General features: G+C 36.5%; 1 long non-coding RNA gene across 1 annotated transcript; it reads right to left on the minus strand.

Moving 5' to 3' along the window:
* Window positions 1–4,420: 4,420 nt before the first annotated feature.
* On the minus strand, window positions 4,421–23,943 carry LOC110212482 (uncharacterized). The gene is made up of 4 exons (XR_002325674.2): window positions 23,839–23,943; window positions 21,868–22,030; window positions 7,270–7,305; window positions 4,421–5,808 (listed from the first exon to the last, which is right to left on the minus strand). It is a non-coding gene; the product is annotated as an uncharacterized LOC110212482 (long non-coding RNA).
* Window positions 23,944–24,262: the final 319 nt, after the last annotated feature.

The raw sequence follows: 24,262 nt of genomic DNA on the forward strand, positions 1-24,262 counted from the left end.
TTTAAAAAAAGTTCTTTGTGGCATTTAAGTTGAGATTTAAATCAGGCAGAGTATGAGGAAGAATATTCTAGATACTGGGAGCCTCATACAAAGAAGTGGAGTGCAAGTGACTGGACCTATGACTGGGGAGTAGTAGGAAATATGGTGGGAAAGGTAGAATGGCCCCTGATCCTTGTAATTAACATTTGGTTACTGTTAGAAGACCATAGAAGAAATGGAGTTCTTAACAATTACAAAACCATAGAGTGACTTATAGGGACTTCTAAAGGAAATGTGAGGGATGGGCAAGCCTGAGCCATAAAAGATAAGCCAGGACAGGGCAGGGTTTCCCAGGAATGAAGCATTAAGCCTATTTCCTGGGAACAGTAACAGGAATTGTAGTTGATTCTGACCTGACCTTATATGGACCATGTACCCATCAGGCCTGACAATGCCAGTGACTGATAGATATGCCATTGCATCAAATTTCATAACAGATCAAGTCTATAATAAGCAAGTCAACTTTGCCCACAGCTAATATGCATTAATCATCTCAGAAAAAGAAATCTGTTGGGAAGAGATAAATGGAAACAATGACAGACCATAAAACCCTCATCTTTTCAGCCTGCAAAAATATAATGAAAAGTAGATGTGGTGTAACACCAAGAATAACCATGTATTAAACAAAGTTCTGAGCTCTGCTGCTAACTAGCCATAAGATAAAAGGAAAATAATTAAAGGAATATGTTATTTAACCTCTCTGGGTGTCAGTTTTCTCAACACTAGAATAACAAAGTTGAGCCAGACAATTACCAACACCTTCAGCTCAGAAAATGTTACAGTTCTACAGATTCCAAGAGATATAAGCATTATTGCCCCTAGCTATTAGGGTTAGTGACCTTAAATCAGGACGCTGATTATCTGAGACCGTGACCATTCAAAGTCAAAGCCTTCTTCTTCTTTTTTTTTTTTCCAGTCTCTTTGACAGGTGATTTTATTTAAGTTGCTGGTGAGGAAGCAAGTGGGCAGAATATAAATATGCCTCCACAACCATGAGCTCTCGTTTTTTGAGCTTGAAAAAATATGATGCAAGCTTGAACTGCAGTCTTGTAGCTAGGTTGTTTTTAACATAGAAACAAAAATTATCCTGATGATAAAAGTTGTATTTTTGAGAGCTGCCAAATCCTTTCTGTTCAGGACTGTACTTAATATTTTAAACCACCCTGGATACTTTTCTCTCTGGACTGTCATCCATGATAGTAAGTTATGCACATAAGAAGGCACATATCTTTAGGCCCCTGGATTAGCATATATTACTGTTTTCATATATGAAGATATTGTTAACAGGAATCATCTGTATAGATGGTGTGGCAAGAGACCTAAGTTATATTTTCAGAAATCTATTCCACATCCCATATAAGAAAAAATGAATCTTTGTATTATAAATGACACCCCAGTTATTGATAGGTATTTATATATACACAAGGATTTATGCAACAGCTAGTTCCCCTTCCCCTAAAACTCCCCTCTCTACCTATCCTTTTCCTTCCTGTATTTCAAATCTCTGCTCAAATTTCTTCTTTTCTCCTGTAATACCTCCTTGACCATTCCAGCCCATAGTGACCTTCCTCCTTTCCACTCATACTCCAATTGAGCTGTAATTTAATAAATATGAGTATTTCCCTCCTTTGATGTAGAGGCCAACGAAGTCATGTCTGCCCATCCTAGGTGACTCTTGTCTATGACTTCTCATAAATTAACCACAAGGGATTCATTCAGGGTGTTAGGGATCTTTTTGGATATGACAAAGAGAACAGCAGAACATGGGGGCTGACCAGTAGTTATCCTTTCCCTTATCTTCTTACCACAAGGGATATCTTCTATTTTATAGTAGATTTCTTTGATATGACTAGGAATACTTATTCTCTATAACAGGACTTCTTAATTTTGGGTTCATAGGTCCCCAAAGTGTCTGAGGATAGATTTCAGGGTGTCGATGAACTTGGATGGGGAAAAGAAATGTGTGTATATATATATATATATATATATATATATATATATGTGTGTGTGTGTGTATATATATATATATATATATGTGTGTGTGTGTGTGTGTATGTTTATATATATGTATATATACATATATATAAACATACACACACACACATATATATATATATATATATATATATATATATATATATATATATACACACACACATATATATACACTTTCACTAACCCCTAGTATAAATGAGTATTTCCTTCAATTATTTAAAAACATTATTTTGAGGAGGGGTCTATAGAGCAGATTGCCAAAGGGATCCATGATACAAAAAAGGTTATGAACCCCTGTTCAATACCAATGGCTTCAAAATGCATGGGCTATTTTAGGTTTAGGCAACTAATCTATTTGCACTGCTGCCATCTAAGTCCTTATTTCTCTTCAGAAAGAATTAGTTGCTTGAAGAAAGGGACTAAGAGCTGCTTAATATGACTTAGGGGTCTACAAAGGACTCTTTGGCTAGGGTCTGAGATTTTTGGCTGATAATACTCATTTGACAACTATAGACTTGCTTTGTAACATCATTCCCATTTTATTTAACTTGCCATGCATTTATGTCTTACCTCCACTGCAAGTTCCTTCAGGCAGGGACCCTATTTTACACTCCTTTAAATATCCCACAGTACCCATCACAGGCCCTATTACAGGCACTCAAAACATACTCGACTGACTTAGGTCCTGAGGAAAATCTAGCTTTTTGTTTTCTACATAGCAGTTCACAAGGATCAATGAGGAATCATCTTTAAAATGGTTTTGAAGTATACTGGGTCACTTCAGGTAGCAGGATGGCTTCATTTCTAGTTGCTTGTCAACTGTCATTTAGTCATTTAAGGTGCATCATTTAACAGTGTGCTGCTAATCAGAATTTCATTATGGTGAGCAACCACATGATGTAATGAGATCTAAAATGGATATTGTTTTAAGAAGGTGTTTTAAGAAATTATTTTTATACTAGAAGACTACCACCAACCAGTTGTGGGTGCCTTCTATTATACTGAATGGCTTCTACTTAATTAACACTGCATCTAACTGAGAAATTATTTTCTAAGAATGCTTCTTCACTATGTAATTTTGTTATTCACTTGGTCGTTCTCTTCATCCATCAAGGACACTGTGACTGGCTGTTGTTTTTTCCCCATACCTGAGAGAAAAATGTACTTCTGTAAAATCCAAATAAATCCTTCTCAGTTCTACTCCAGTGAAACGATGTGCCTGAAATGACACCCGGTCTTTTGAAAGGGCTCAGAAACGAATAGCATTAAGTTTATGATGCAATCTGATCCTGGGACTGATAAAGGGTCACACCAAAGGTAGCGTGGAAGAGTACGAAAAGCAGCAAACTCAGATTCAAGAGCCCTGGATACTAGCCCTGGCCCTGACATTCTGTGTCTCTTTATCTGTAAAATGAAGGTCACGCCAAATTCTTTGTTGACCTTTATCATAAAGACAAGAAGTTAAAGTGTTTTGAGAAATTAAAAAAGAAGTGGGATAAGACATATTCAGGAGTACAATACAGCAGTCAAACAAAGCTAAGGTGACTTTAGATTCCATTAAAAGAAGCAGTGGCCCAGATGAAGGAGATGAGACCCCAAAAGCCTGGTTCTGGTTAGATCACGTCAGCATTTTTGTGGAATATTTTAGGAAGGATAATTGTCTTATTAAAAACAAACAAACAAACAAACCAACCTGTTGTAGTACAGCAATAATGAAACAAACAACAGGAAGGTATTGTTTTCCTGCATAAAATTCATGTGTCCTACTATCTAGAATTCAGGGATTCTTAACCTGGAATCCATGAATTTGTTTTATAATATTTTGATAATATTATATGACTAGCTTCTTTTGTAATCTTATAGGTTTTATTTTATGCGTTTAAAAACATTAATCTGAGAAGGGGTCCACAGACTTCTTCAAACTGCCAAAGTGGGCCTTGATACAAAAAACATGAAGAACTCCTGACCTAGATGAATGGCATAAGGAAGAGGATGTGTGAGTTAGTATCTTTTGCCTCCTTGCTTTTCAGAATTTCAAGGGCTTTAATAGCCATGCTTATTATAATCTGTTTTGCTTCTAATCCCAATTACCACTAGTTATTACCTTTAGCAGAAAGGTTTGGGAGAGCTCCTGCTAATCTGTGGATTCATTCATTGATTCATCTATCCATCTAACAAACATTTATTAAACACTGACAGTATACAAAATGCCATGCCAAGTTCTGGGAATACAATTTTTTTTTTTAATTGCACAATGCCTGCCACCAGAGAACTTTTATTCTATAAGTGATATATGACATGGCAGGGTAGACCTTCGATTTTGAGAAGAAAATTCCTGCTAGCATTATGCAATTCTCTCCTGATGGAAATATCTTTGCAACAGATATGGTAGCATTTTATTTTATTTAGTGAGCATTTATTATATGCCTGTTATGTTGTAGAGAGTCTGCTAGAACAGATACAAATATACTGTTATAATATATACAAATTAAATATAAATATACAAATATAAAAATAACCTCTGCCTTCAGGAGTTTATATTCTGCTAGGTAGGGAGGATTGAGGAAAAACATGCACTTAGAAAATTAAATACAAATATTACCAAGTAATTTCTGGGGAGATAGCAATAGAAAAAGGTTTTACAGCTGAGTTTTGAAGTTTGGAGTTGAATTTTGAAGGAAAATGGAGATTATCAGAGTTGGAGGTGAAAGGGATAACACTCTAGGTAAGTTTACAACCTATGTAGGGTCACAGAGGTGGAAGATGAAATAAATCTATATTTATATATCTATAGATTGATAGATCTGTACATGCATACACACATATATACATACATCTACACACATTTCTATGTATACATGGAACACCAAGTTTTGCTGTAATGAGGAGGAACACAAAAGGGGGTAGGGGGTAGTGTGCATACAATGAGTCTGGAAAGGCAGGCTAGGGCCAAATTGTGAAGAGCTACTGGAATTTCTTCTTTTTTTAAAAAATAAAATTCACATTTGATAGTTTATTTTCCCCCAATTACATATAAAAATAATTTTTAACATTCCTTTAAAATTTTTTTTGAGTTCCGAATTCCCTCCCTCCCTCCTTCTTTATCCTCCCTTCTCAATGAGAGGGCAAGCAATTTGATATAGGTTATACGTGTGCATTCATACAAAACAGATTTTTGTGTTAGTCATGTTGTAAAAGAAAATGCAGACTAAACAACCCAAGAAAAATGAAGAAATTAAAGGAAAAAGTCTGCTTAAATCTGCATTCAGACTCCATCAGTTCTTTCTTTGGAGATGGATAGGATTTTTCACCATCAGTCCTTCGGAATTGTCTTGGATCACTGTATTGCTGAGAAAGCTGTCATCCACAGTTGATCATCATACAATATTGCTGTTGCTATGCACAATGTTCTTCTGGTTCTGCTCATTTCTCTTTGCCTCAGTTCATAAGTCTTCCCAGGCTTTTCTGAAACCATCCTGCTCATCATTTCTTCTAACACAGTAGTATTCCTTCATAAGCATGTATCACAACTGGTTGAGCTATTCCCTAATTGATGGATATCCCCTCAATTTCCAATTCTTTGCCATCACTAAAAGAGCTGCTATAAATATTTTTGTACATATAGGTCTTTTTCCTCTTTGTTTTTTTTGTCTCTTCAGGATATAGGCCTAGGGCTACTGGAATTTCTTGAGCACAGAAATGATTTGGTGAGGCTTGTAGTTCAGGAACACCAATTCAGCAGCTGAGAGGAGAATGAATTGGAGAGGGTAGAGGCTGGAAGCAAAGAGAACAATTAGGAGGGCATTTTAATAATCCATTCTGGACATAATAAGGGCCTATACTATGGTGATAGAGGAATGAGTGGAGAGAAAGGGAAAGACATCAAAGAAGTCATAGAGAAAAAAATTAACAACAGGTGGTAACTGATGGAATATGTGGGGTGAGGGCAAGACAATAGTCAAGAATGACTTGAAGATTGTGAACCTAGATGAGTGGATGGTGATACTTCAACAGAAATACAGAAGTTAGAAAGAGGAGGAGGTGCATAGAATCATGGTAGTTGAGAAAATCATTGCCATATTATTTTATAATCATAAGAGATCACATTTCTGGAGTTATGAAGTTAACAAGTATTTCCTCATAGCAAATTAATAAGATAGGTCATGAAAGTTATCACTACCTCTTTTAGACAAATGAAGAAATAGTCTCAGAGATGTTAAATGATTTACGCATGGTTACATTTAATGTCATATAACAACTGAGTGCTGGAGTCAGGACTTAAGTCCAGTTTTTTGTCATGGACTTCAATATTCTTTCCATTCTATAACTCTGTGCTGTTATGATAGTGATCTAAGACCATCCCATCACGCCATTTTGAACACAGATGGAATGGACAGATATTAGCTGCCTTCCATGGAAATAAAGTAGCAGAAAGTCCATATAATTTTGCAGCAGTTTCAACTGAATGACTTTAGTGGATTGTGTTAGTATTCACTAAACCCTGTGGGGCATCTTGCTATGGATTCAGGACCTCCTGTGTCCTTTGCTATTGAGATTTATTTTTATTCCTCCAGTGCACTGTTGTGAGATGTGTCCCAGTTTATGACAGCTTTAACACCTCTTTTCCTTTTATCATCTTGGGCTTTTGAGTGTTTCACTGCTGAAAGTATTGGGAAAGGTGTATTAGTAAAGTAACCAGTGACAGTGCTCTGTATTGGTTCGAGTGATACCCATTCTCACAATTCAGCCTTCACCTGGATGTGACCCTATTCCTGCAGGAGGACAAATGAACTACTGCATTTTTGTTTGACATCCTCTATATTCTGATGCTTTCTGTGCTTTCTCTTACCTCCACATCCTGGCTTCCCTGGCCTCCCATAAATGATTCACCTCAAATTCTACCTTCTACAGTAAGCCTTTAGCTGTCTCCCCTACTGCTAGTACCTTACCTTTGAGATGACATTCCATTTACACTATATACACATACATATGTATGTATGTATTTATATATATATGTATAGATATATAGCCACATACCTACATCTATCTACCTATCTTGTATATACTTAGGTGTTTGCGTATTCTCTCCCTCACTAGAAGGTGAGCTCCTTGAGAGCAGAGACCATTCTTATCTTTCTTTGTAATTCCAGCACTTAGCAGAGTACCAGCTACATAGTAAGTGTTTAATTAATGCTTGTTGTTGATGATAATGATAATGAAGGCCATATGTCCTACCTCTGATCAGTGGTTCTTCAACTGTAGTCTGTGAACCTAAAAAAATCGATAACCATTTTTCAATATAATTGGTGTCTTTTTATATAGGTATTTTATTTTATGTGTTTAAAAACATTATTCTCCTATGGGGGTCCATAGGCTTCATCTAACCATCAAAGGGTCCATGACATGACAAACTTTAAGAGCGATTGACTTGGAAGAACGTCACAGAGAAGAGGATAGGTGAGTATATCTCTTCTCTGCTGTGCTCCTCTTTTTTTTTTTAAACATTTCAAATTATTATTTATTTATTTTAAACATTCTGTTCTTTTTAAATTTTGAGTTCTAAATTCTCTCCCTCCTTCTCACATCCTAGACCACCCATTGAGAAGGCAAGCAATATGACATCAATTATACATGTAAAATCATGCAAAACATATTACCATATTAGCTATATTTCAGAAAAAAACCAGAAAAATAAAGGGAGAAAATTATACTTCAATTTGCATTTAGAGTTCATCAATTTTCTTTCTGGAGGTGGATAGCATTTTTTCATCATGGGTTCTTTGGAATTGTCTTGGATTGTTGTATTTTCACAGTTGATCATCATTACAACATAGTTATTACTGTCCACAATAATCTCCCAGTTCTTCTCACTTCACTTTGTATCAGTTCATATAGGTCTTGCCATGTTTTTCTGAAACCATCCCCCTTGTCCTTTCTATAGCACAATAATATTCCATCACAATCATATGCTACAACTTCTTCAGCTATTCCCCAATTGATGAGCATCTCCTTGACTTCCAATTCTTTGCCACCACAAAAAAAGAGCTGCTATAAATATTTTTGTACACATAGCTCCCTTTTCCATTTCTTTGATCTCTTTGGGGTACAGACCTAGTAGTGGTATTGCTAGATCAAAGGGTATGCACAATTTTATAGCCCTTTGGGCATAGCTCCACATTGTTCTCCAGAAAGGTTGGACCAGTTCACTATTCCATCAGCAGATTATTAGTGTACCTATTTTCCCCTCATCCCCTCTAGCATTTATAATTTCTGATAAGTATGAAGAGGTACTTCAGAATTATTTTAACTTGCATTTCTCTAATCAATAGTGATTTAGAGAATTTTAAAATATGATTTTGGATAACTTTGATTTCTTCTGAAAAATGTCTATCATATTCTTTAAATATCAATTGGAGAATGGCTCTTATTTTTATAAATTTAACTCAGTTCTATATACAGTATGCATTTGAGAAATGAGGCCTTTATCAGAGACACTTGCTGTAAAAATTTTTCATATTACTTCATTGTCTATGGTACATTCAGCATAATGTAGTTTCCCTGATTATCTCTTTTAATTAGGTCTATCTATTTTTGCTTTTGCTCTGTCTGAGATAATGATTGCTACCGCTGCTTTTTTTACTTCAGCTAAAGCATGTTAGATTCTGCTCCAACCCTTTATCTTAACTCTGTGTGTGTCTTTCTATTTCAAGTGTGTCTCTTATAAACAATATATTGTCAGATTCTGGTTTCTAATCCATTCTACTATCTCCTTCCATTTTATAGGTGAGCTTATCTCACTTCATTCACAGTTACGTTTACTATGTATTTCCCTCCAACTCATTTTATTCGGTTCTTCTTTTCTTTTTCTTTTTATCCTGTCCCTCCTCAGAAGTGTATGACCTGTCCTGCCTTTCATCATCCCCTTCCCCCTTTCTCTTATCCTTTCCCCCTCCTATTTCCTTATTGGGTAAGTTACTTTTCTATATACAACTCAGTATACAGACAGATAGAGACATAGATAGAGATAGATGCAGAGATATGTATATAGATATAGATACATACACATATACATATACATTCATACATTTATATGTGTATACATATATACACTATATATATGTATGTATATATATATATTTTTTTTCTTCCCTCTTTGAAGCAGCTCTGATGAGAATGAATTTCAAGCTTTTCCTGCAACCCCCCATTTTCCTCACCGTCACAAAAGCTCTTCCTTGTGTGCTTCTTGTGAGAAAATTTTTTATGTGAGAAAATTTTCCCCATTCTGCCTCTCCCTTCTCCCTTCCCTCAGTGCATCCCTTTTTCTCATTTCTTCATTTTTTTTTTGAGATGAGTCTAACATAATTGACTCACATCTATGCCTTCTGTCTGTGTAAACTCCTTTTATTTGCCCTAATAATGATAAACTTCTTAGGAGTCATATGTATTATCTTTCAATAAAGAAATATAAACAGTTTAACTTCACTGAGTACTTTATGATTACTCATTTATGTTTCCCTTTTTATACTTGAGTCTTATATTTGAATGCCAAATTTTCTATTCAGTTCTGGTCTTTTCAGCAAGAATGCTTGAAAGTTTTCTATTTCATTAAATATTCATTTTCCCTAGAAGCATCATACTTAGTTTTGCTAATCTATTCTAAGTTGTAATCCCAGCTCCTTTGCCTTCTGGAACATCATATTTCAATCCCTTCACCCTTTTACTGTGGAAGCTGCTAAATCTTGTGTTATCTTGACTGTGACTCCATGATATTTGAATTGTTTCTTTCTGGCTGGTTGAAGTATTTGTCTTAGATCTGGAATATTGAGAATTTGACTATAATATTCCTAGGAGTTTTCATTTTGGGATTTCCTTAAGGAGATCATTGGTGGATTCTTTCCATTTCTATTTTACCCTCTGGATCTCAAACACGAGCACCGTTTTCCTTCATAATTTCCTAAAATATAATGTCTAAATTCTATCTTTGATCATGACTTTTAGGTAGTCCAATATTTCTTAAATTATCTCTTCTTGATCTATTTTCCAGGTCACTTGTACTTCCAATGAAATATCTTACATTTTCTTTTAACCTTTTCGTTCTTTTGACCTTCTTCTATTGTTTCTTGATGTGTTATGGAGCCATTAACTTCCACTTGTCCAATTCTAATTTTTAAGGAATTATTTTCTTCAGTGAGATTTTGTATCTGTTTTTTAAATTGGGTCAATTCTTCCTTTTAAAGGAGTTCTTTTCTTCAGTGAATTTTTGCATATCTTTTTCCAATTAGCCAATTCTACTTTTTAAGGAATTGTTCTCTTCAGGAAATTTTTGTATCTCTTTTACCATTTGGCCAATTTTTTTTAAGGTAACATTTCTCCAGTATTTTTGGTGCCTCTTTTATGAAGCTGTTAATTCTTTCTCTCTCTCTCTCTCTCTCTCTCTCTCTCTCTCTCTCTCTCTCTCACATAAAATTTTTTTTTAAAGAGGTAATTGGGGTTAAGTGACTTGGCCACAGTCACACAGTTAAGTGTCTGAGGCAGATTTGAACTCAGGTCCTCCTGACTCCAGGTCCGATGTTCTCTCCACTATACCACCTACCTGCCCCTGTTAATTCTCTTTTCATAATTTTCATGCATCACTCTCATTTCTTTTATCAATTTTTACTCTACCACTCTTATCTCTTTCTTTAACTCTTCCAGGAATTCTTGTTGGGTTTGAGTCTAGTTAGCATTTTTATTTGAGGCTTTTTTGGTAGTAGTTTTCACATTTTTGTCTTCTTTTGGGTTTATGTCTTGGTCTTCCCTGCCACTATTAGATTTTTATTATCAATTTTTTTGTTACTTGCTCATTTAATACCTGTGGGACCTTTGGCAAGTCACTTAATTTTTCTCAGCCTCAGTTTGTATATGTCTCAAACAGGTAATTATAGCACAGCAATAGGATTGTTGCAAATAACAAATGAAGTAAGATGTGTAAAGTGTTATATCAATATTAGGTATTATTACTAAAAACTTCAGTGAATTGTAAAGGAGAAAGTTTTCATTACCAAAATGAAAAAAAAATTAGCTATTAAAAATCTAGAGTAAATTAGCAGAATGAAGACCAATTACAAAGAGGGTCTTTTCATCTTCACATCTTCCATAACACCTCTTGGATTTATTCTTCCTGTTAATTATCATAGTCTAGGTTAATGTAATCACAGATTTGGATTCTTATAATTGTCTCATAACTGGCTATCACATTGTTTTCAACACGTCTTTTCCCTTTTAGATAACCTTGAGAGACAGTGTGGCATGCGAATGGGTACTAAGTTTGGAGTCAGTTTAAGGCCTAGATGTGAATTTTTCCTTAAATACTTGGTGGTTATGTGATCCTGGACAAGTCACTTAACTTGACCTCAGTTTCTTCATCTGTAAAATGAGGTTGTTGGACTCATAGCCTCTGAGGTCTCATCTAACTTTAAATCTATGATTCTATGATCCTGCTCTATTAAACTCCTCAGTCCAGTATTTAACACTTTCCCGCTCTTCAATTTCATTATGACTCAACACCATGGCTATTCCATACCAAGTCAAGCCATTTGACTAGTTAGCCCTCTCCCATGCTTGATTATTCTGGCCTGATTGCATTTACTCCCCCTGAAATGTTGTTCTTACCTTCTTTCCACTATTCTATGTCCTCATATCTTTTAAGACCCAGCTCATAATTCTCTATCTCTGAGAACCCTACCCTGATTAATCCGTGCCCAACCGAATCGCTTCCTTATTCAACATTCCCTTAGCTCTAATGTACTTAATTTGTACCATCACTTTGCAACTGTTAGAATGCTATATTGATACTCTTTCTCATTTCCTTTTACACATTTTATTTCCCCAACAAGCTACTCAAAGACTAAGCTGATGTATGTCATTTCTCTTATACCCCCTACATGGTGATTACACCATGGGTGGTTTTAATAGATGTCCATTAGTTCATTTAACCCAGTGATTTTATAATCACACTTCTTTGGACCTCATGTTGAAGGATGACTTAGTCTAGAAGTAAAATGCTGGTCTTTTTAAGGTGAAATACTGCAACAATTCAACTACAGTACACAGATTGCCAGAGAAGGATCAAGTAATTAAAATCTAGTTTTAGCAAGAAAAATGAAGAAAAGATATCTTGAGCAATTAGGAAAAGAAACAAAGATATTGAGAAATAGACACTAATTGAAAGTGGGTAAGGGATTCCTTAGAAAAATAAACTATTGGTACATGCACACCAATTAATCTTAGAAATGTGGATATCAGGAAAACAGAGATGGACTAAAATAATTTAAAGCAGTGTTTCTCAGACTGTGCAGCAAGAAATTCTGAAACACTTCTTTTTTAAGTGAATCTAATACTATTTGTTAGTAGGCTTTAAAATAATAATTTTAGAGGATTTTACTACTGCCAAAGATTTTGTTTAAACTGAAGGGCTCTACCATTGTTGAAAAGTTTGAGAACCACAGTATTAAAAAGATAAAGCATACACAATTTGCAAACCCTTTATCTTTTAAATCAACATAAAGTACATCTGAGAAGAGCAAACATGGTATTAAAATTAAGAAGTTAAATAAAGGCAACATAATCATGCAGTAAATAATTAGGGAAAACATTATCATAGATACTTTTGTAAATATATAGAAATGAAGAGAATCATATTTGGTATAGGTTTGCATAGGTCAAATATTACCCAAACATGAAACCTTTTACTGAATTTCTTGGTAGAATTTCCAAACTAATATATAAACAGAGTACAATAGAGATTTTCCTTTTTAAAAATTTGTATTGATATCTGGTACTCAGTTTCTAGGCAAATCGACTTTCTTTTGGTTCCTCACATATAGTATTCCATTCTCGTGGCTCCATGCCTTTGTCCTGACTGTCTTCAATGCCTGGAATACATTTGCTTCTCATGTCATCTTTTGTTTTTATATCACTATTGGTGGGGTCGTGAACTGATTCAACCCTTCTGGAGAGCAATTTGGAATCATGGCTATAAAACTGTGCGTACCCTTTGACCCAGCAATGCCATTATTAGGTCTGTGTCCTCTTCCCCTACCCCCAAAAGGGAAAAAGACCTATATGTACAAAAATGTTTATAGCAATTCTTTTTGTGGTGGCAAAGAATTAGAAATTGAGGGGATGTCTATTAATTGGGGAATGGTTGAACAAGTTGTGGTATATGAATGTAAGGGAATACTATTGTGCCATAAGAAATGACAAGCAAGTTGCTTTCAGAAAAACCTGGAAAGACTTACATGAACTGATGCAAAATGAATTGAACAGAACCAGGGGAACAGTGTATACAGTAATAGCAATATTGCATGATGATTGACTGTGAATGACTCATCTATTCTCAGCAATAAAATGATCCAAAACAATTAAGAAAGACTTATGATTTTAAAAAATGCTATTTACCACCAGAGAAAGAACTGATAGAATCTGAATGCAGATTGAAGCATACTTTTTTAAACTTTTAACATTTTTCTTTTTTTTAATCTGTGTTTTCTTTCACAACATTACTAACATAGAAATATATTTTGCATGACAGCACATGTATAACCTATATAGAATTGCTTGTCTTCCCCATGAGGCAGGAAGGGAGAGAGGGAAGAAGAGAATTTGGAACTCAAAATTAAAAAAAAAAAACTCCAGGAGTGTTAAAATTGTTTCTATGTGTAACTGGGAAAAATAATATTTTTAAAAGCAATCTGAAATTTTTTTTAGGGAATATAAGGATATGGAAATAATGGCTATAAAATTCTATTGAGTACCAATATAATTTTTTTTAAAATTTCAAAATATAGCAAAAAAAAGATTCACTTAAAAAATTTTAAGCATTGCAAATATTCATGTGGGAGGTGTGGATTATATTCACATACATATTTCATATGGTTTTCAATGGTCCCAAGACATATAGATAATAATATTGTTGTTGAGTTGTTTAAGTCTTATCTGATTTTTCATGACCCCATTTGGGGTTTTCTTGGCAAAGATATTGGAGCATATTCCTTCTCCAGCTCATTTCACAGATGAGGAAACTGAGGCACACAGAGTTAAGTGACTTGCCCAAGGTCACACAGCTAGTAAGTGTCTGAGGCCAGATTTGAATTCAAGAAGATGACTTTAGGACCAGAACTCTATCCACTGTACCACCTGGTTGCTTACTTCATATTTTACTTCCCTTTCTAATTCACAAGCTGCTTTCCATATAGCTCTGTTAAGGTAGGCAGTGCATTTTACAGGTGAAAAAACAGACTCAGAGATATTATGTGACCTGGAAAAGGTTATCCCGATGCTCCTCCTCTTCCCAGTCTCCATTTCCAATATCATTCACTGGCTCTTTCCCTACCGCCTGCAAGCTTCCCTGTCCTTAAAAATTCCTTCATTTTACTCTGTTGTCCCCTCAAGTTATTATCCTGTAGTTTTTCTCCATTTTATAGCCAAACTCCTAGAAAGTAATTGCTATTCTGTGCTTCCATTTCCTTACTTTTGATTTACTTCTTAAGCCTTTGCAACCTGTCTTCTAATCTCATCACTTGAATGAAACTGCTCCCTCTGAAGTCACCAGTGATCTCTTAACTGCTAATAGCCTTTTTCTCAGTCTTCATTTTGTTGGAATTAGCTGCAGAAATTGTTGAGTACTCCAAGTTTCCAGTTTCTTTAAAGGATTTGCAGCCAAATTTTCTGTGATCCTGACTAGGGTTCCTTGGTACTTGAACACTTTCTTTCTGACTGCTTAAACTATTTTCCTATGAGCCAGAAGCACCGGTTTCTGGTTATGATCTTCCTGTGAATTTTTGTTTTGGGTTTTTTTTCAGGTGGTGCATTTTTCCTATTTTCACTTTACCCTATGGTTCGAATAGATCTAGACAGTTTTCCTTCATGATTTCTTAAATGTGTTGTCTAGGTTCTTTTTTTTTTTTTGTCAAGGCTTTAAGATTGTCCAATGATTCTTGGGTTATCTCACCTGATCTGTTTTCCCCCTCAGTTATTTTTGAAATAAGATACCTTATGTTTTCTTCTACTTTTTTCATCTTTTGATTTTAATATATATATAATACGTGTGTGTGTGTGTGTGTGTGACACACACACACACACACACACACACTTTTTTTTTCTCAAGTAGACACTAAGTTATGTCAGAGCCATTCTAATTTTCAGGGTTTTTGTTACTTAGGCAAATCTTTGTTCGTCTTGTACCAAGCTGTTAATGCTCATTCTAAGTCTTTCTTCCAAAGATCTTATTTCTTTTCTAATTCCTTTGTCTAACGATTTCATTTGATTTATAATATCATTTAAAATTCTTTTTAAAAATTCTTGCTTTATTTCTTCCAAGAATTCTAGTTGACCTCCTTACATCTAAGCTAAATTTTTCTTTGTGGCTTTCCTTGTAGTTATTTTGGAGTTATTCTCATTGTGTAGATTTGTGTCTGGAGCATGTCTAGCTCCATAGTGGATTCTTATCTTTAGTGGTTTTTGTTAATTCTTTCTTTCATCCACTATTTCCTTAGTTGGAATTTTGTGTTAGGGGCAGGCTCTGCCTACTTCTGGTTCTGATCTGTATCATTTAGCGATCTTCCTCTGCCTTCTCTAGGCTGTTGTTGTTGAGTCATTTTCAGTTGTGTCAGACTCTTCATGACCCCATTTGGGATTTTCTTGGCTAAGATATTAGAGTGGTTTATCATTTCCTTCTCCAACTCATTTTATAGATGAGGAAACTGAGGCAAACAGGGTGAAGTGACTTGCCCAAGGTCACACAGCTTGTAAATGTCTAAGACCATATTTGAATTTAGGAAAATAAATCTTCTTTACTCCAGTACTGGTAGTCTAACATCGCACAGCCTAGTGGCCCTTTCTCTAGGTACTCAGTGCTAGATTCAAGGACCTCAAGGTTAGTTCAGGACAGGGAGCTACAAATTTCTAGGGTATGGTTTGATTGCTGCCCTCCTGATCTAAGCTTTGCAGGATCTAGATGCTATTTTGAGTTTAGGCAAAACAACTACAGGTTTGTATATGGTTGGAAATCCAGTAGACAGTTGTTGAGCCTACCTCCTGTTTAGCTAGCTAGAAGGTCACTCTAGAGTGACATGATATAGGCCCAGAGTGATAGATTTGCAAGCCCATGCTTGGTCCATGCCACTGAACTGAATTTGCTCTGGACTCAGAGTGGAACAGCTATAGGTTTATGACTGGTCACTTTCTTGTGGGCTGATTCTTCAATGTTATACTGGAAAAATGGCCTTTTCTGATTTCTCCTTAAATTTTTTTGATTATTACTCAGTTTGCTGTTTTTCCTTTATCTTAGTTGGAGTAGTTATGGGACAGAGTTGGGATGTACTGCTTTCTCCCATTTTGCAATTTTTTCCAGTCTCTAGAAGTGATTATTGGTAAAGGTTGAAATGCTGACACAGGAAGGTACATGAAGAACCATGTTTTTAATGATGGCTTGTAAACCTGCTTTATGTCCTGCCATTGGAGATTTATCAATACAGAATCCAATACATTCTCCCACATTGAATACATTTCATTAAAAAGTCTGTCAATTATATTGAAATTATATTGCCTTCAATGGGTTTACAAAGTTACAAATCTTTCCTAATATCAGTCTCAATAATGTATTGTATATGTGTAATCAAATGAACATCCTTAAGTACATCTGTTGCCTTAACTACTTGCAATGCACAATAGAAAGTTTTTATTTTCTCAGTTAAGTGATCTCAAAGGTCTTCAGACAGATGGGTAATTCTCCTTCCCACCATTATTATCTACAAGTGGAACCATTCAAAACTACTTTTAATGTGATGCAACAAACATCGTTTTTAGCAATATCAATTGCTACAGGTAGCACCAATGTTTCTCATCTGAAATTTATATTATTTCCATGTCATTTTTTTAAAGTTTGGTTTTGTTTGTTAAAGGCATTAATGTTTCTCTGCAAAATTCCCTTATCTTGACAATTTATTCTACATGTACATTTTGATGATGTCATTTCGATTTGTTAAGTCCCAAGCTATCTGCAACTAAAATATTTTTATCAGCAGCACGTTCATTGGTCTTTGCTGTCCATCAGTAATAGTACTCATGAATCCCCAGGATAAATAGAGTGGAACGTATTTTCTGGGTTTGAGATTTTAACTTTCTTTTTATGTATTTTTACCTCTTAGATTGTCTCTTCTCTTTACTCACACTAATTTTAGCTATTTCAATGGATTTCCTATTTAAATCAGTTATCTATTTATCCTGTATTTATGTTTTACCTTTGTATGCCAGTTTCCTACCACAGTGCCTTCAATATAGGGTTTCTTTTCCCAGTCTTTAGTAGCTAAGGATGGGGAAGTATGCTTCAGCACCTACAGAGGCAGTTGCTAAGTCTTATCATCAAAAGAGGTGCACCCTGGATAATGGTTCTGAGGGCTAGGCTGGAAGGGAGGGCTGGTGTCCTAAGAGGAGGGGTTGCTATTCCTGGGGCTCATTAGGTACAACAGCGTTCTGGGTAGCCTCCACTGGGATCTGAGGTGGTTAGGTTTGAATATCATGTCATATATGTTTCATTTCAAATCTAGACCTTATCATATGACAGGAACCTATGCTCAGTCTTGTATAGCAACTATTAGAATTACAAGTGCTTATTAAGTAATAAAAGAAATAATAGTGATATCAATAACAATCTTTCAGGTCTTATTCAGAAGGACAATGTGACTTTTCAAATCATCGAAATTACTTTCTGAGATCTATTATTTTTGTTCATTGTCCCTAATCAAACTCTTGACCAATTCTGACTCCACTTATGAAATATGACAGCACTCCAGCCTGAGGTAATATGATTGTAGATTTATTAGTCAGCTAGATATACTACTTAGCCCATTGTTCTTGAATTGACATGCTTCATTCTCCCCACTTCCCCAGTCTACTAAGCAAATAACTAGCTGTCTCAACCTGAGGCATTAAATTTTTTTTCACCAATTAAAAAGCAAACAACCAATTCAGCACATATTATCACACATTCAGATCCTCATCTAGGAAGGGAGAATAATCAATAGGGCTAAGATTCCCTTATCAATGAAAAGACAGAATAGCTTTAAAAGGGGCTGACAATGGTCACTTTTAATTTGGTTTTCAGTTCTAGGGTAAAATAAATAAGCTAGACATATACAACACAAATTAGTATACAAGGATTTATTTTCCAGGGAAGGATCAACTCAACTCATAAATGGGACAGCGCTATACTTAACCGTATCACCTCCCACATCAGCCTGCCAACTTACCCCCAAAAGTATTGTATGGCTCTATTAAAATGTTATAGAGGAGGACACAGCCAAATAAATGAATAAAAAAGGAAACAAATAAAAACTCAGAAATTACTGAGGTTTGAAACAAATGAATAAAAAAGGAAACAAAAAACCTCAGAAATTACTGAAGTTTGAAAACTCTTAAGTATTACTATGAAAGAATGAAAAGTGAATAAGCTGCAGTTGAATTCTATGTATTCTTTGCTACCAACTCAACTCTCCTGCCTTTCTGTCCTCCCCAGCTGTCTTCTACCCTGGAAAAACTTTAGCCTTGAGACCAGACTCTTCTGATTGGTGATAGCCTGCCTGGATCACTATTTCCGGAGAAGCTCCAGCCGTGCTTCCTTTCACTCCTGACTCTAATTTCCAGCTTTTTCCTCCTCTATTCTTTTTTGCCCTTTCATAGGTAGCCTTCCCCCAACTTCCACTACTTTCCAACTCTCCTTTATGTCTTGCTCCCCCTTTAACAATATAGAGTCCCCTTTATAGGTTATTCCTCCTTTAAGCATGTAAGCTCCCTAGAGGCAGTGGCCTAAAAGTGAAAGTTTGCAGAAATGGCTGAGATAAGCTCAGAAAGCTGAGGGAGAACCCCAGAAGGAGCTGATTAAGACTGCAGGAACAGGGGATAGGGAGGTGGAGAGGGAATCATCTCTCTAGAGAAGGGTGTTTAAAGCAGGAGCAGATGAGGATGGTTGCTGAAGCACAGTCATGAAAGGCTGGAAGCAGGCCATATGCCCAGAATGAAAAGAGGCTAGTTGAGGGAATTTCTGTGGGCAGAGTCCAGGGAATACTGCCAAAATTGGGGTCCAGGTGGCTTTGAGGAGGGATGCATCAGTCTGAAACTAAGGAATCAGTCTGGGCCTCAGACAGAAAAGAACCTTCCTTGTACAGGGATTAAGGCTGTTAAAAAGAGATAGCTCAGTCTGGACCTAGGGGGGTAGGAGTAAATGTAATTTCAGGGGTAAGGATTGGAGAGGGTGCCAGCGCCAGCTTGAAGGGAAACCAAGACTCAGACAAATGCTTTAAGCCAAATCAAGCTGATAATATAAGGGGAGGTGGAGCAGGACCCAGCAGGACAGAGTTCCTTTTGTCACAGCAGTACTTACTAAGCAGTACTTAATGAAGAGGGCTTCTTTGCTTTGTTTTACACTGTGCAGATCTAAGGAGGAAATAATATCTCTATGATTATGACAATTCTTTAGGTTGTTGGATTTTTTAAAGGTGTGTATCTGTAATAAAACATGGAAAACATGGACAAGTTTTATTCATTTGGTAGATGGGTATAGATTAAATACAGGTTCAGAACAGAATGAGTCTTTAAACCGTAAATTGTATAGTAATGCCATCCTTCTTCCCATGTAAACAATTTGTATCGCTCTCCTTAGAAACGTTTTCCCTCTCAGTTATGTGTGTACCTATGCTATGCTGAAAATGATGTATTCTCAAACACTAACACACTTTTTGTATCTCTATGTCCCCTAAGAATCAATGGATAGATTAGACAGGTAGATCAAGCAATATTTCTTCCCCAGAGTGTAAAGACATTCAACTTTGTGTCAAGTTGGTAGGAACTGTGTCTAACTTATTTTGCCATTTTCTAACTCATGGATCCTTAAATTATTGTAATAATTACCGTTATTACATAATGCTTGGTCACTTCAAGCCTTTATTAAGCGTTTGCTATGTGCCAAGCATAATGCAAGGTCAAAAAAAGGTAACAGATCCTGCCCTCAAGAAGCTTATATTCTATTGGAATAGTTATAATAAATACAGAAGAAGATAAACAATCTGGAAAGTAAATGATTTAGTCCCTGTGGTCCCAAAGGGGAACATTGATTATCTTTGATTTTCCAGAAGATTGGTAAATTGGATTCAGACTTGTAGTTCTGGCTTAAGGCAGAATCTCTCATAAGGTTTTAAAAATAGCAGCACTTGCATTATGTAACACAGGGCAGCTAACTGTATGAAAGTAGCCCCCTACTGTCACTGGGAAATGTACATGAATGTGGAAGTAAAAATTAACAGTAGTAATAGCTATGGCAATATGGGGCAAGGTGGCAATTATCCCTAATGAACTGCAAAGTGCTCAGGCATTGACTGATCAAAAACTAAAATCATGATTAAAATCACAGGACAGGAAAAGGTGTTAGCAGATCTGACTTCCTCCTTCAAGCAACACTACACCTAAATCATTCTAAACAGAAAGATCCGTCTTATTAAATAAAAAGCCTCCAGGAAAGGTGATTATGCTATTTTTTCTCTTTATACCACACCAACATCTACAAATCTTATAAATAAATTCTTTCTTGCATTTAACCTAAATCCCTCACAATGCAACTTAAGCCCCACTATTTCCTCTTCTATCTATCATGAACAAACAGCAAAAAGGCTCTGCTAGGGATATTAAAAGAAGACCCAAGGCTCGTTTATCTACATTCAGTCCCAAAGCCTCCCAGTAAAATGAAGATGGTGAGCCTGTTCCTCCCCACTTTAACATTTAGCCTCTAACCCCACTCAGAACATCCCTTTCAGGCTTTCCTCCCCATTTTCTACTTAGGTTGGTAGATTTAGAGCTGGGAAAACCTCAGAGGCCATTCAATCCAACTTACTCATTTTACAGAGGAAGAAACTGAGGGTCAGAGAGGTTAGATAACTTGACCGTGGATCATAGGATTATAAATGTAGAGCTGAAAGGGACCTTAGGGGTGATCCAATCTTACCTTCTCATTTAAAAAATGAGAAACCGAGTCACAGAGGGGTTAAGTGACTTGCCTAATATCACATAGTTAGTGAGTGTCTGAGGCAATATTTGAACCCAAGTCCTCCTGACCTCAAGTCTGTTGTTCTAATCACTTTGTCATTCAAAAGTTGAAGTTAATTTTGATTTGTTTTCCCACATATGAAGAAAAGCATTAAGGGAGTGAGGGAGGGAGACCACCATTTGGAGTTCTGCTTGCATAACTTACAAATAGCGCAGATGCCCTAGTCTCCAAGTTTTAACCTTTTTGTAGTATCGCTGTGTTCTCTGCACCTGGCTGGGACTCTGAGGGAATGGGGAAAAACTCTATATGTTTTTGTATATCCTAATTTGCCATAATTTCCTACATTCAGGGAAGGATCTTGGCAAAATTATAAAATAGATGAAGTTTGTCTGTGATGTTCTGCTCCTCACCCAAGTGCCTAATGTTCTCTTGTTGCCAAGACTCCGCATTGTGGTGTCTCAACTCAGGCAATATTGTGTAATCTGCACCTCCCTCTCTTCATCTCCTTCCTTTCTCATGACTTCCCTGGCCTTTTGCCCCATTGATGTAGGGCCTTTGTTAAGTGACTGGCTCTGTTATGATGAACTGATTCATGCTAAGGAAATTAATGATTAATAATGACTTAATAGGTTATCTTCCTTAGACAGAACACAACCCCTAAATGGGGGGGACTGTGGAGGGACCTCAGAGGTCATCCAATCCAAACCCCTTATTTTATAGATGAGGAAATTGAGTCACAGAGCTGTTCAGTGACCAACCTTGTACCGCACAGCCATTAGTATCTGAGGCAGTCCTTGAACCGAGGTCCTCTTGACTCCAAGTTCAGTATTTTAACCACTTTTCTATTCACAGCTTGGGACTCTCAGGGAGATGCCTCTACTGTTTGGTTAAATTTATGTTGCTGCTGCCTGTGGAAAAGACCTAAAAAATAAAATCCCACATCTCCTAAGTCATTCATCTCACAGAGGAGCCTCTTCAGAACAAAACCACTCAGTCTACCATAATATCTAGATACGCACAAGACATTTTGTTACAATGCAAGGGAATCCCTGGGTATGAACTTTATGCATTAAGAATAGTTAATTTAGAGGAACACATTTTCACTGACTTGATGAACCCAACTTACAGTATTAAAGCATTAGTCTGAGTCTTGAGGCTGTCCCTGAGCTTCCTTCACTCCTCCAAGAAGCTTTGCTCCTTCTATGACCTTCTATGAACCTCACTGGTTCACCCCAGACCTAGGCTCAACTCTAAACATTGCAAAAGTGAAGTCTTTTTTTGAATAAGCCCCAAGTCTGCCCTTCAAATTCAGGGCAGGTTTGCTAATCTCAAAGCCACCTGAACTCTGCCTTAGCAAAATTCCTTAAATTTCTCCCATAAAAATTCCATGAATTCGCCTCTATACTATTCTGGGAACTTGGCTTTTTTTTTTTCCAGTCTTCGTGATTGTGTCCCTCCAACCTTCCTCATCCATTGTTATTTTAAAACTATTTGTATTGGGTTCATAACCCCAAGTCTAGTCTCAGGTAATTTACTCTATGTTTAACTTTTTTTCTTTTATTTCAGCCTCTCTATTCTCACTTTCTTTAAATGCTCTTCACACTTCATCTAGGTAGTGCAGTGGATAGCACTGGAATCAGGAAGACCCTCAAATCCAACCTCAGAAACTTACTAGCTATGTGACTCTGGGCAAGTTATTTAACCTCTGTCTAACTCAGTTTCCTCAACTGTAAAATGGAGATAATAAGAGTACCTCCCTCCCAGGGTTGTTGTGAGGATCAAAACAGATAATACTTGTAAAGTGCTGAGCACCATGACTAGCACTTAGCATGTCCTTAACAAATGCTTATTTCTTTCTTTCCTTCTCCATCTCTATTTGATCCATAGCCACTTTTACCCACTGAACCAGACATCAAGTATTGACATGTTTAGAGTCTCATACCCCAGTCCATTTTAAAAAAATCTTTTGTAGAGTACCTAGTGTCTGGTTAGCTTTCTCAAACCCTCTTAGCTCAGCTTGATCACCTCCTCAATTAGACACATTTTAGGCAAAAGGTGGCTTTTATCACCTCTGTATTTATACACAAGGGCTAAAAACTAACTGAGGAGGAAGTAAATTGGCCCTTTTTCTGTCCTGTAGTTAGTGGACAGAGAGATATAGGTCCTGGTATGAGAAGGATCCTGACATTAATAATATCAGGGACAAATTATGATTGAGGCAAAGATCCAGAAGAGAAACAGGGCACTCTGGTCAAAGAAGGAATACCCTCCTTGAGATTAACTGGCCTTGACAAACAATGGATATTACTGGTAGGAAGGCTGCCCAGGAACAATCTAAAATGGTATTTCTCCAGTATTAACCTCCTAACCTCTGACTTATCCCTCCTCCTCATCAGTCTAGATATCCTGTTCTTCATTCCAGAGTTCAGGAAAGCTCGAGTCTCTTTTTCCTCTAAAACAGATTAATTTTGCTTCAGACTTTTGTGTAGCAATACACTTCACCAGCAACTTTTCCTGTAGTGTCTACTAATTTTTTTTAAGAAAGCCTTTTAACCCTTGGCATTTGAAAACCAGCAAGTCGAGTAAACTCTTGAGGTAACAAAAAGAAAAAAAAAACAAGGGGATGCCCGGTTGGACAGACTTTTTCTTTGGAGGGTTACATTGACAAGAAGTCCCATATCTTATAGATATTTACCCCTGGCTCATTAGAATCCCATCCCTTTTCTTACCTCAGAGGGCCCTGTTGCAGTGTCTCATCCTGTTCTCATTTCTCTCCTCCTGCTAAAGCCTGCTTCTCAAGCCCCAGGAGCTATAAACAGTGGCTTGGAGCTGTGGGAGTCCCCCTTTCCGTTGCCAACTGGGCACAAGAGAAGAACTCCCTCCCACTGCAGCTTGGGTAAGAGGAGATGTGCTCCAGATTTCCCAAATTAGAATTCTCAATGTATTTTCCCAGCGGAACATCTTTATACATAGCAGCTAGTCTCTATAGTTATGGTGACCATTTTTTTTCTAAATAAAAACCAATTTTCTTAAGTTGATAGGGACTGAAAAAACCAACAACAAAGCTTGTTAGAATTGTGTTGAACATAAGAATTGAGAGGTTCTAAATAAGGCCCGAAGGGCTTGCCTATGAGTAAAGTGCATACGATTGAG

The sequence above is a fragment of the Phascolarctos cinereus genome, unplaced genomic scaffold (assembly GCF_003287225.1).
Source record: "Phascolarctos cinereus isolate Bilbo 61053 unplaced genomic scaffold, phaCin_HiC Scaffold_7;HRSCAF=346, whole genome shotgun sequence".
Classification (NCBI taxonomy): domain Eukaryota; kingdom Metazoa; phylum Chordata; class Mammalia; order Diprotodontia; family Phascolarctidae; genus Phascolarctos; species Phascolarctos cinereus.